This window comes from Phaseolus vulgaris, chromosome 9 (genome assembly GCF_000499845.2).
Source record: "Phaseolus vulgaris cultivar G19833 chromosome 9, P. vulgaris v2.0, whole genome shotgun sequence".
NCBI lineage: Eukaryota > Viridiplantae > Streptophyta > Magnoliopsida > Fabales > Fabaceae > Phaseolus > Phaseolus vulgaris.
The window spans coordinates 82,913-94,300 of NC_023751.2; the positions used below are offsets into that span (position 1 = coordinate 82,913).

General features: G+C 42.1%; 1 long non-coding RNA gene across 1 annotated transcript; it reads right to left on the minus strand.

Moving 5' to 3' along the window:
* Positions 1 to 1,634: 1,634 nt before the first annotated feature.
* Positions 1,635 to 6,595, minus strand: LOC137821091 (uncharacterized). The gene is made up of 2 exons (XR_011082739.1): positions 3,677 to 6,595; positions 1,635 to 2,146 (listed from the first exon to the last, which is right to left on the minus strand). It is a non-coding gene; the product is annotated as an uncharacterized lncRNA (long non-coding RNA).
* Positions 6,596 to 11,388: the final 4,793 nt, after the last annotated feature.

Here is an 11,388-nt window from a genome sequence, read left to right on the forward strand (position 1 = left end):
CTCAAGAGTAAAACTCAAGAACTCTAAGGAACCGTGACCAGTTCTCTCTCAGTGTACTCAAGACTCGCAAGCGTAAATAAATAATCTGAACGTGCGTACCTTAGAAGTTCGTTGGGAACTCTTATATACCTTGGCACTTTCTCTCTCCTGGCAGTTACACATCTGGACACGTGGCTCGCATCCAGCTGTACACGTGCCTTCATCTGGAGCATCCTTGACTTGGGCGTTACTTCTGACTCTTCCTTTGGCTAAGTCACTTATGCATGATACTACTCAGTGCACAGTTGCCTTGGAGCGTGATCTCTTCTGGATGGCGAGTTCGGGTGCCTTCGTACACACCTTCCCTGTGGTCTCGCCGACCGCCTTCATGATCTGCACCACCTGTTTCACCGTATGTGCTCAAGTAAGCTGTCCCCCGACCTTATCCTCTGGCCAGCTGGGAAGTACCCATCTGCCTTCATCTTCGGCGATGTCCTTGTTTCGGCGATCTCTAATCACTTGGTCGCCTGGGTTCACATCTGGCGACTTCATCTTCAACTCGGTGACCGCCGGTTTAGGCATGATGGAGATCGGAGCACGCCAACTTAATAACTGGCGAGTACGCGAACCCCCCGACTTCCTCCCCTTCTGCCAGCCAGGTGTTCCATCCAGCACGCCTATGTCATAGCTCGACGCCACGTCATTAGCCCCGACTACCAGGGCGGTACAACAAGCTTGAGAAAGATTGTGTCTTAATAGATGCTTATTAAAGTAAAATTAATATTCTACTTTTGTATTTTTATTTTTATTTTTTGCAAAGTAAAGAAATAAAAGTTATCTATCAATTTTATTATGAAATCTAAGTACATTGGTAAGTAACAATATAATGAAGAATAAAAAACAATCAGTAATATATACACAAATTTATTACTTAAAGTGAAATTTAAACCTTATAATAGAAAAAAGTATGACTGAGAAAAGAGATATATAATTGAAATTTGATAGATATAGAAGTGTATGGTAATGGGCCTTGACCCGATTATGTAATAAGTGAGTCGGTTTCCGAGCTATTCTACAAGACGATGTTATTTTGGCATACGTTAGGAAATCTCGAATTGACTAGTCTTAATGACTCAATCAAGACAGAATCAGGAAGGATATGGTGGATTTTATCAATATATACCAAAAGAGGCACCAGCAAAAAGGATCATATTTACACATCAGTATGCACTCATTCTTGACTATCATTAGATGTTCAAGGCTTAAGGTTGTTGAACCCTTTTGTCTGGAACATTTTGGCGTCCATCGTGGGAAAGGTAAAAAATTTCCTGCACCAGTAGTTACAAGTTAGAATGCGAACGGGACAACGAGTAGCACTAGAGGAGATAAATGGAGCCCCACCGCCAGACACAACTAGAATGTCAGTTGATGGAAAAACGTTCTTCTTCTATTAGTGATCTTTGTAATTTCTTCTTTGGATGAATGATGAAGGAGATATGATGAGCGGAAGCATTAAAGAAACTCAAGAGGAGTTTCCATGGATTGAAGTGGAGTAGGAATTTGTGAGAGTGAGAGGTGATGCCAACTCACTAGGAAAGAGTCTAGGCTAAGTCTTGAAGGAGACTAACCTAGGGAGAACTTAAGAACAAGTAGAATGGCCAAAATTAGGCAGCATTTCATTACTAATTCAAAGTTAAAGAAATACATGTATAAGAGACTCCTATTTATAGGATAAAGTCTCTCAAAAACTCTCAAATGAGAGTGTGACAAGTGTCACCACCTTATTGGTGCAAATCCTCTCCATTAAGAAGAAGACATGTGGAGACTCATGTCTTCCTTGCCTACATTTCTATTTGCACCCCTCTTTTACTATTTTACACATTACTTTGTTTTCTATTTACATCTTTCTCTACTTTGGCCCAAAATACAAGGCCCAAAACTTCCTAACTACTCTATACAATTTTTACAAGGCTAAGAAGAAGAAAAAGACTTTACAAACTCTTCATTAAAGCTCGATCTTCGTCTATCTTCTTGGCCGAAAGTTTTGAGGCTGGACGGTTTCCATCATCCCCTCCCTCTTGAAAAGGATCTGTCCTCAGATCTGAATGATGCTCAATGACAGCAACCTCTGTTTATTTGATGGTTTCCTCCTGGGTCAAATGTCAATCTGCAATAAACATCAAACAAACATGAGATAAATTTCCTTTTTAGAAGAAAATTAAAAGAAAAGAAAACTAAACAAAAATAAGTCCCCTTTTCTTTAAAATTCTTTTTAAAGAAAAACATAAGGCCCATTTCAAAAATATTTTTGTTCACTTTGTGTTGTTTATTGCCCAAGCTAGGCAACAACATCACAAAGTGTTGTTTTTGTTATTTTTGTGAAGAAGAATGAGCATTATATAATTGAAAAGAAGAGTTCAAAGTATTGCAATCCCCCTTTAAGGATTCTTTCTCAACCATGCTTTCAGGGGGTGTCATAAAAGACTCTTCTTCTTTGTGGGTTTCCTCTTCTTCTTCCTTTTCAATCAAACATTCTTCTGTATTTTCTGTGGAGGAAATATTTATATCTATATTTGGTTCAGCTCCAAACATAGATTTTTCTTCAAGCACATCCTCACAAGGGTTTTCTAGAGAAGATAAAATGTTATCGATATCTGATTCAACTCGAAAAAAAGAGTTTTTTGTACTTTCCTTTTTCTCATTCTCTTCTTTCTTTCTGACAAGAGCTTGGAATTTTTCTCTAAACTCCTTTTCTCTTCTAACATATTCTTTTTCTCTGTATATAAAATTTCTTCCTTTTTCTACAAGCTCTTTCATTTCTTCTCTAAGCTTTTTCTTTTTCACATATGAAGGTGGAACAAACTTTCTTCTCATACACATCTTCAATTCATCCCAATTCAATATTTCTGATTTTCTACCAATTCTAACATCTGCTTCCCTTTGTATCCACCAAGACCTAGCATATTCTTGAAAACTTAGAGTAGCCATGGAAAATTTTCTAAATTCATCCAATTGATGTTTTTCAAAGATTTGATCAACTTTTGTTTCCCATTCTAAATATGCTTCAACATTTTTATTTCCATCAAAGTAAGGAATGTATACTTCAGACTCAGTAGAATAATATAAACTTCTAGGCTCAAAACACATCCCTTCCTTTTTTTTATAATGAGGATTATAAATCTTTCTACTATGACAAGAAGTATACATAGACATATTAAGCTTTGTATTTAAAAGATTTTTCACAAGAAGGAAAGTGAGTTTAGCACATAAGGTAAATTCCCAGGAAAGAGAGGTGGGTCACAATGGACACTCTTAAGTACCAAGTCTTTCCTAGCCAGAACTTATCCCAATGCACTTCACAAATCTCCTTCCAATGAAAACTTCTTCAACACAAACAAAGAGTTTTCTAAAGAAAGAAACTAAAAGAAAGCTTTTAAAATCTAAGAATTTAAATTGCAAAAATTTAAACTAGACGACTCCTAATGGTGAGGCTTGTAGGCACTTGTGAACCTTCAAGACACACTCACCGTCTAAAGCGTGTATCTAATAAGAAAATTAAAGAAAACTTGTAGGAGATGGAAGAACACCAAAGGCTCTTCCAAGACACCTAAAGTAAAGATAATGGCCAAATTACAAAACAATTGAAATCACACAAAATTTAAAAAAAAATCTTCAAAGTTCTCTTCTCTTCTCTCACAAGTGTTTCTCTCCAAGCCTTTACTTGTTTGTCCTCCAAAGGTGAGTACCCCTTGCAAAGTCCTTTGCCTTCTCTTAGGATGCTACCTAGAAGTTAGCTCAATTCTCACAAAGAACAAATTCAAGGTATATTCCACTTCAAGAGGTCAATAATAAAAGCAATAAAAGCTCAATTTGAAGAGTGAAACTCAAAGGAGATTAGAGATGACAAACACAAAGATTATCCATAAAATCAAGACAAGCAAGAAATTAAAGGTTTTCAAGAAAATAGGCACTCAAAAGAAGCACCTAAAGATTGGCACTAGAATTGGATTACAAAAAGAAAAACAAAGAATGATGAAAATTCTTAGTAGACCATGAAATCCAAAATGTTCTGCCCAATGTAGCTTGGTCCAAATTAAAAATTGTAATCCTGCTTTTCGTACCTCCAAAATTACTGCACTAAAATTCTTCAATTAGAATTGTGCTGCCCAAGTTATCGTGTTGTTTCACTCCAATTTCATGCGAATCCCAACTTCTACACTGTTCTTCTCAATTCAATTGGCTAATTCAATTGGTCATTCAATCTGAACATATGATGCAAGTTCACGTACGACCACCCACTATTTGTCTCAATTCTATTTTCGTGGGTCCCACAATTTCTCAAATGTATCTTTGAGTGAACATTGTTGCTGCACCCAAATTTTGCTCACATGTATTACAAAAGTAATTGTTGGAAGCAAATAAATTTTCTGCACTGTAGATCCCGCACCAATTCTAGAAGTGAAGTCAAATTATCAAACAGATGGTGTGCTGAAAAATAAAAATCTGCACCAATTCTAAAACAACTCCAATTGCTACTGCTCAAAATTCACGCTGTGCTAGTTAGAAAATTGCACCTAGCAGTAATTTGATTCAAACAGCAGCACCAAAGAAAAAAAAATGACGTAAAATTCAGAGGCACAGTTTCAAAATTGAATCAATGATGCAGAGAATTCAAGTCATCAAATCTGAATCAGAACAGCTAGTATGAAGACCTACGATTGTCAATTGCAATTTTAAAATTCACCAACAGCTTCACTTTTCCAATTTCACAAGCTAAACCAGAAAATTCAGCACCAAGACAGCAACTACATGGCACCAAAGTCAGAAATTATAATTTCTACTAACCACGAGGAATTCAATTTCCAATTAACCAGTGAATGCAACCAATCTTATGCATAAATTCTGCACTGAAGTAGGCAAAACTGCACCAACAATAAAGAACTGAACTGTTTTGTTTGAATTGCAACTTAATCACAAAAATCACCTCTGAATCAAATACGGAAGTTGCGAATTCAATTCCAGCTAGCACAAATCAATAACAAGTATTTACCAATACAGTTCTTGCAATTCAATCACACTCCAATGCCAATTTCAGTGTTTTATATTTTAAACAAACAGTTGGCGCGCACACTTCAATGTATCAAACTGACTCAACAATTACAAAGTATTTTCCAGAAACGCTAAATTATGAATTGGAATAACTCTCTAGAAATTGCTTCAATGCTTTAACAATCCAGTACAGAAACCGATTCCAAAAATAGATTTCCAAAATCGCTCCAAAAAGAAATGAAGAACCAGATGAACGCAAAAGCAGAATCACAAATCTTCAGAATCGGAAGTGAAGCGAAGAAGAACTTACATGAATAAATTCATTCTTCACTGTTTTAATTCTTCGATTTTCGATTCACCAAACCAACTCGATCGTGATTCAAACAGATTTCTCCGGTCGACTTCTCCGTTCACCGATTCCACTGGAAAACGCCACTGTCGTTTGCGATTCCTCCGTTCACAATTCCTCCGCGCGCGATTCCGATTTAGGTCATCGGAAATCACAAACCTCCGTTTTGCACCGTTACTATTCTTTGATCAATCTTCGCACACCGATTCAAAATGAAGCCGAAGAAGAAAAATGATGCAGAAGATGAAGAACAACAATGCAAATCGCAGAGAAAATTTTCAAGAATAAAGTCCGAGAAACCTAAACCAGATCTGCTATTCGTACCTCTGGATTCACTGTACCACCACAATTTCCAAGATTCCGCAAGAACTGGCCAGATTACTGTGCACACCACTGAAATGGTTTTTGAACCACGAAATATTTTCGGAAAATTTTCGAGAATTTTCGAAAATGAATTTTGGAGAAGATGATAATGGAAACCTAACTTTAAAGAAAATTGCTAATGATCTAGTAGCAATTTATGAACTCAAAAATGAAAATCAAAAGCACTCAAGAGCTCTAATCTATGAAGATATTTGAAAAAAAACTTCAAAAAGTTCAACTAATGGAGTTTATGACAAATTTTGACTAAACATGACTCTAGACAAAACATATATGATTATAAAATCAAAATGACTCAATTATATGAAAATTTCACCAAACAAATTTGAAGAAAACTCAAAAAATTCAAAAGCACACATGAACATGAACACAAGAACACCTAAAAGCACATACATGAAGGTTCAAGTAAGAACAATTAATTTGAACCGAACAAAAAGACAAAAAAAACACAAAATCAATCGGTAAACATTCAAGACAATCAAGAACATTATGAACAACACGGAATATAGAAAAAAATAGAAGAAGATCTTACAACCATAGCTCTGAATACCAAATGATGGAAAAACGTTCTTCTTCTATTAGTGATCTTTGTAATTTCTTCTTTGGATGAATGATGAAGGAGATATGATGAGCGGAAGCATTAAAGAAACTCAAGAGGAGTTTCCATGGATTGAAGTGGAGTAGGAATTTGTGAGAGTGAGAGGTGAGGCCAACTCACTAGGAAAGAGTCTAGGCTAAGTCTTGAAGGAGACTAACCTAGGGAGAACTTAAGAACAAGTAGAATGGCCAAAATTAGGCAGCATTTCATTACTAATTCAAAGTTAAAGAAATACATGTATAAGAGACTCCTATTTATAGGATAAAGTCTGTCAAAAACTCTCAAATGAGAGTGTGACAAGTGTCACCACCTTATTGGTGCAAATCCTCTCCATTAAGAAGAAGACATGTGGAGACTCATGTCTTCCTTGCCTACATTTCTATTTGCACCCCTCTTTTACTATTTTACACATTACTTTGTTTTCTATTTACATTTTTCTCTACTTTGGCCCAAAATACAAGGCCCAAAACTTCCTAACTACTCTATACAATTTTTACAAGGCTAAGAAGAAGAAAAAGACTTTACAAACTCTTCATTAAAGCTCGATCTTCGTCTATCTTCTTGGCCGAAAGTTTTGAGGCTGGACGGTTTCCATCATCAGTAGAAATGATAGAAGTAATAAGGAGGCAAAATGACAAGCGCATAAAGGAATTCATGAGGGTTCAAGAGGAAGTAAGGTTGAGGATGTAGGAATCACTCAAACTGCAAGAAAAATTACAAAGGCGAAATGAGGAGCTCTAGAGGGGATCCTACCTGTTGACCGGGACGCAAGAGCCTTGCCTCGTCAAACCTGGATCGACTTCTGCGCCGTGTTAGCCTCCGTCCTTCGCCGCGATTCACCTCAAGAACCTGCAAAAGACAGAACGGCGCCGCTGCGGCCGATCACGCTCCGACGCCCAAGTCAGCGACTGAACCACCAAATACTAAGAGAAAACTCAAGAACTCTAAGGAACCGTGCAAAATTCTCTCTCAGCGTACTCAAGACTCGCAAGCGTAAAGAAGCAATCTAAACGTGCGTACTTCAGAAGTTCGTTAGAATCTCTTATATACCTGTGCACTTTCTCTCTCGTGACAGTTACACATCTGGACACGTGGCTCGCATCCAGCTGTACACGTGTCACCATCTGGAGCTTCCTTGACTTGGGCGCCACTTCTTACTCTTCAGGTTTTTGGCTAAGTTACTTATGCATGACACAACTCAGTGCATAGTTGCCTTGGAGCGTGATCTCTCCTGGGTGGCGAGTTCGGGTGCCTTCGTACACACCTTCCCTGTGGTCTCGCCGGCCGCCTTCATGATCTACTTTACTTGCTTCACCGTGTATGTTCAGGTAAGCTGTCTCCCGAGCTCATCCTCTGGCCAGCTGGGAAATGACTATCTGACTTCATCTTCGGCGATGTCCTTGTTTCGGCGATCTCTAATCACTTGGTCGCCTGGGTTCACATCTGGCGACTTCATCTCAAACCCGGTGACCGCCGGTTTAGGTATGCTAGAGATCGGAGCACGCCAACTTAATAACTGGCGACTACTCGAGCCTCCCGACTTCCTTCCCTTCTGCCAACCAGGTGTCCCGTTCAACACACCTATATGATAGCTCGCTGCCACGTCATCACTTCCGACTACCAGGGCGGTACACAAGCCCCCCAGTCTTAAGCGAAGACTTGTCCAGCGAAAAGACTAAAGAAGTCACGTCACTACCGATCTATGTGGCGCCGGCGCATAATTCCAAACGTTCGTACTTTCTGCTTTTCTGACGCTCCACCAAACACCTTTCCAATCGCCTGACACGTGGCTTCATCAACGGTTATCTTTAGTTGTCGTTTACGCTTCCAAAAATCATTTGAAAAACCCTTAAACCCATTTCATTTTTACTGTTCCATCATCTCTTTGCCTTCTCAAACGCTCTGAACTTCCTCTGCAAACCCACGACGCTCTTCAACTCCTCTCAATCCCCAACTCCCTTCAGCGTTTGTCTGATCATCGAAAGGTACTTCTTTTACTTCTTCTGTTGATGTTTGCTGCATTTTAACCGATTCGCATCATCCATTAACTGTCTGGTGCATACGCTGTGGGTTGTTTCTTCTTCTTCTCCCCTTTCGTAACTTAGGGCTCCGCCTTCCATTTCTTTCATCACAACGAACCTTCGTTCGTTCGTTTTTCATCCTTCATTCGCAATCAAGTCGACCTTTGCAACCTTCGCTCACCTTTCTTTTCCTTTTTCCTTTGCAGTTCCTGCGATGGCTCGAACAAAGACCACCGCGAATCCTCCTCCCTTGTTGCGAAACCCTCCATCTCAAGCTCATAACCCACCGCGAGCACCTGGTGCTCCCTCTTCCCAGGCTGAGAGGCCTGCAACCTCTCGCCCCAACCCCGCTCAGGCTACTCCACCAGTCGCTGGAGGAGCCTCCATCGCCTCTCCAGACTACAAGAAGCTATACCCCTGGGCCACCTCAACTTTGCTGAAGGAGACTTCCTCAGTAAACTCTGCTGTGGCAGTGCATCGATTGAAGAAAGGGGACGAGCCCAACCTTTCGTTCCACAAGGAGCACGATGACAAACTGACGGTGCTGCCTTGCCCCCCCGACGTGCCAGTCTGCGCAGATGACAAAGGGAACAACGGCGAGTTGTTCTGCTTTGTGTATACCACCCTATTCAAGAAGGTGAAACTTAGGTTCCCCTTACCCGTTTCGAACGGGAACTACTAACCGAGCTCGACATCGCCGCTGCCCAGCTCCCTCCCAACAGCTGGGCATTCGTGCGGGCGTTTCAAATTGTGTGCACACATTTGGGACTACCGGCCTCGGTAGACGTGTTCCTCTTCCTGTTCGAGGCCAAGAACCCTGGAGATCGCGTTTGGGTGAGCCTGAACGGAATTGCTGGGAGGTCGATCCTCTCTATCTTCCAGCAATCTTACAAGGATTGGAAAGGTAAATTCGTCCAAGTGCGCCAGAATGATCGGGACACTTCGCTGCTCGACGGCTTTCCCTTGTACTGGGTAAACAAGGGAAACAAAGACTCCAAAGGAAGCTTTAGAAAGCCAAGAAGCCCCGACAACATGGGCGCTTTGGACAAGGACCTGTGCCTCTTCTGGAAGAGCGTGGCAGACGCTAACATCACCTTTCTCACCTCTGCGATCATCTCCTTCGAGTTCTTCGAGGGCCAACTCGAGGCTCGCATAGGTTAGTGCTTACCTCAACATTATCGTTTCTGCCCTGCGCTGCATCTCTGTTATCCATTATTTGGCGTCCTGTTTGTTGCGCACCAGACTTGGTCTTTATTTCCCGCACCACTTGTTTGTCTTATTTGCGTACTTACTCATGTGTTTTACTTTTGTTTTTGATCTCACCTGTATACTTTGCACTATGCAGATCTCATGCTGGGCAAAGGCAAGCTAGCTGAGTTGAGGGCGCTCGCCCGAGCCCACGGGTTGGCGTCGGGCTCCCAAACTGTGCCCAACTCAGTGGTGGAGATCGCCGCTGCTCAGGGCAGATCGCCCCCTCAGGGCCCAGCTCCTTTAGAAGCCTTGCCCGCCCAACAACGCAAGAAACTCATCCTAAGGAAGCCAAAGAGGAAAACCCCTCAGGTGGTCCATGAGGATGAAGAAGAAGACGATGAGGCAACTGAAGATGGCCTCATCACCAAAAGAAGAAGGGTGGCACCTTCTTCACCACCTGCTCCACCTCCTCTTCCAACACCAACACCGTCTTCACCACCAGCTCCAATTCCAACACCGCCTTCTCCCCCAGCTCCAACACCGCTAGTCCAAGCGGTACCTTTGGCGGCTGCATTTCCTGCGGTTGAGGCTACTGAGCCCAACTTCATGGAGAACCCTCCGAGCGCCTCCACGCCATTCATATCCGCTGGAAAGGGTCCTCCTTCAACTGCCTCAATCGCCGAAGCCGCGCCAGGTGGGGATGAAGGTGCTCACAACTCGCCCATCATCATCACCGAGTCCCCCACGTCTCCACCACGCCAAGAAGCTCCAATTCAACAACCAATTCAAGAGGGCGGTGGTGAGAGCCAGCACCAGGCTCCTTCAGCGCCTCCACAAACAGTGGTTGCAAACGTTCCTCTTGCGGTTAAGGGAATCTGGGAACCCTTCACAGCCAAACTCAGAATGATGGCAGAGGATCTCCCCTCCATCATATCAAAAGCTGTGGAGAGCTCCAGCAAGAAACTTCAGGACGACATCTCCGTGCTCCAAGAGGAGAATCGCCTAATAAGGATCGAGGCGGAGAAGTTGTCTTGCAACCTTATGCTGGCAGAGATCGACCATTCAAGAGTGGAGGACGCCATGAGCACTGAGCTGAGAGTGGCGCGCAAGGAGGCCACCGATATGCGCCACAAGGTGCACCTCCTAGCTCAAGAGAAAATTGAGCTGGAGAGCAAACTGGTCCCCTGCCGTCTCAAGGTGGCTAGCCTGGAGGCGTCGATCAAAGCAGACGCAGCCAAGGTAGAAAACCTTGAGAAAAGGTCAGTAGATCGGGAGGTTCTCTTGGGCAAAGTTGAAAAAGAGAGAGATGACACCGTGGCTAAGCTCGCCGAGGCCAAAAAGGAGAATGAAAGGATCGCCGCAGAGCTGGCCCAGGCGCAGGCGGAAAACAAGAAGGTTACTGAAGACCTCCTTCAAGCTCGTGAGACAACTGAAGAACTAAAGAAATGAGCTGATGAGTTGGAACAGCAGACCGAGGGGCTCAAAAAGCAAACTGAAGAGCTAGAGCTGAGCTCCGCCCAAATCCTCGCTGCTGGGTTTGACGCCGCCCTGGAGCCATTTGCCTGCCAGTACCCTGATTTGGACCTCTCCATGGTGTCGCTAAACAATGAAGTGGTGGATGGGAAGATCGTTCCTTTTGAAGATTAGCTGCTTCCCTCCATCGCTTTTCCTCTGTTCTTTTCCTGCACAACTTACTTGTAATAATTTTTCCCTCTTTGGTACATGTATTTTGAACTGATACCACTGTATTATGAAGTTTTCTGCTTCTTTATACAATTTCTCTGTCAACTTTATTTCTTCTTGTATAAACCCGCTTAAAC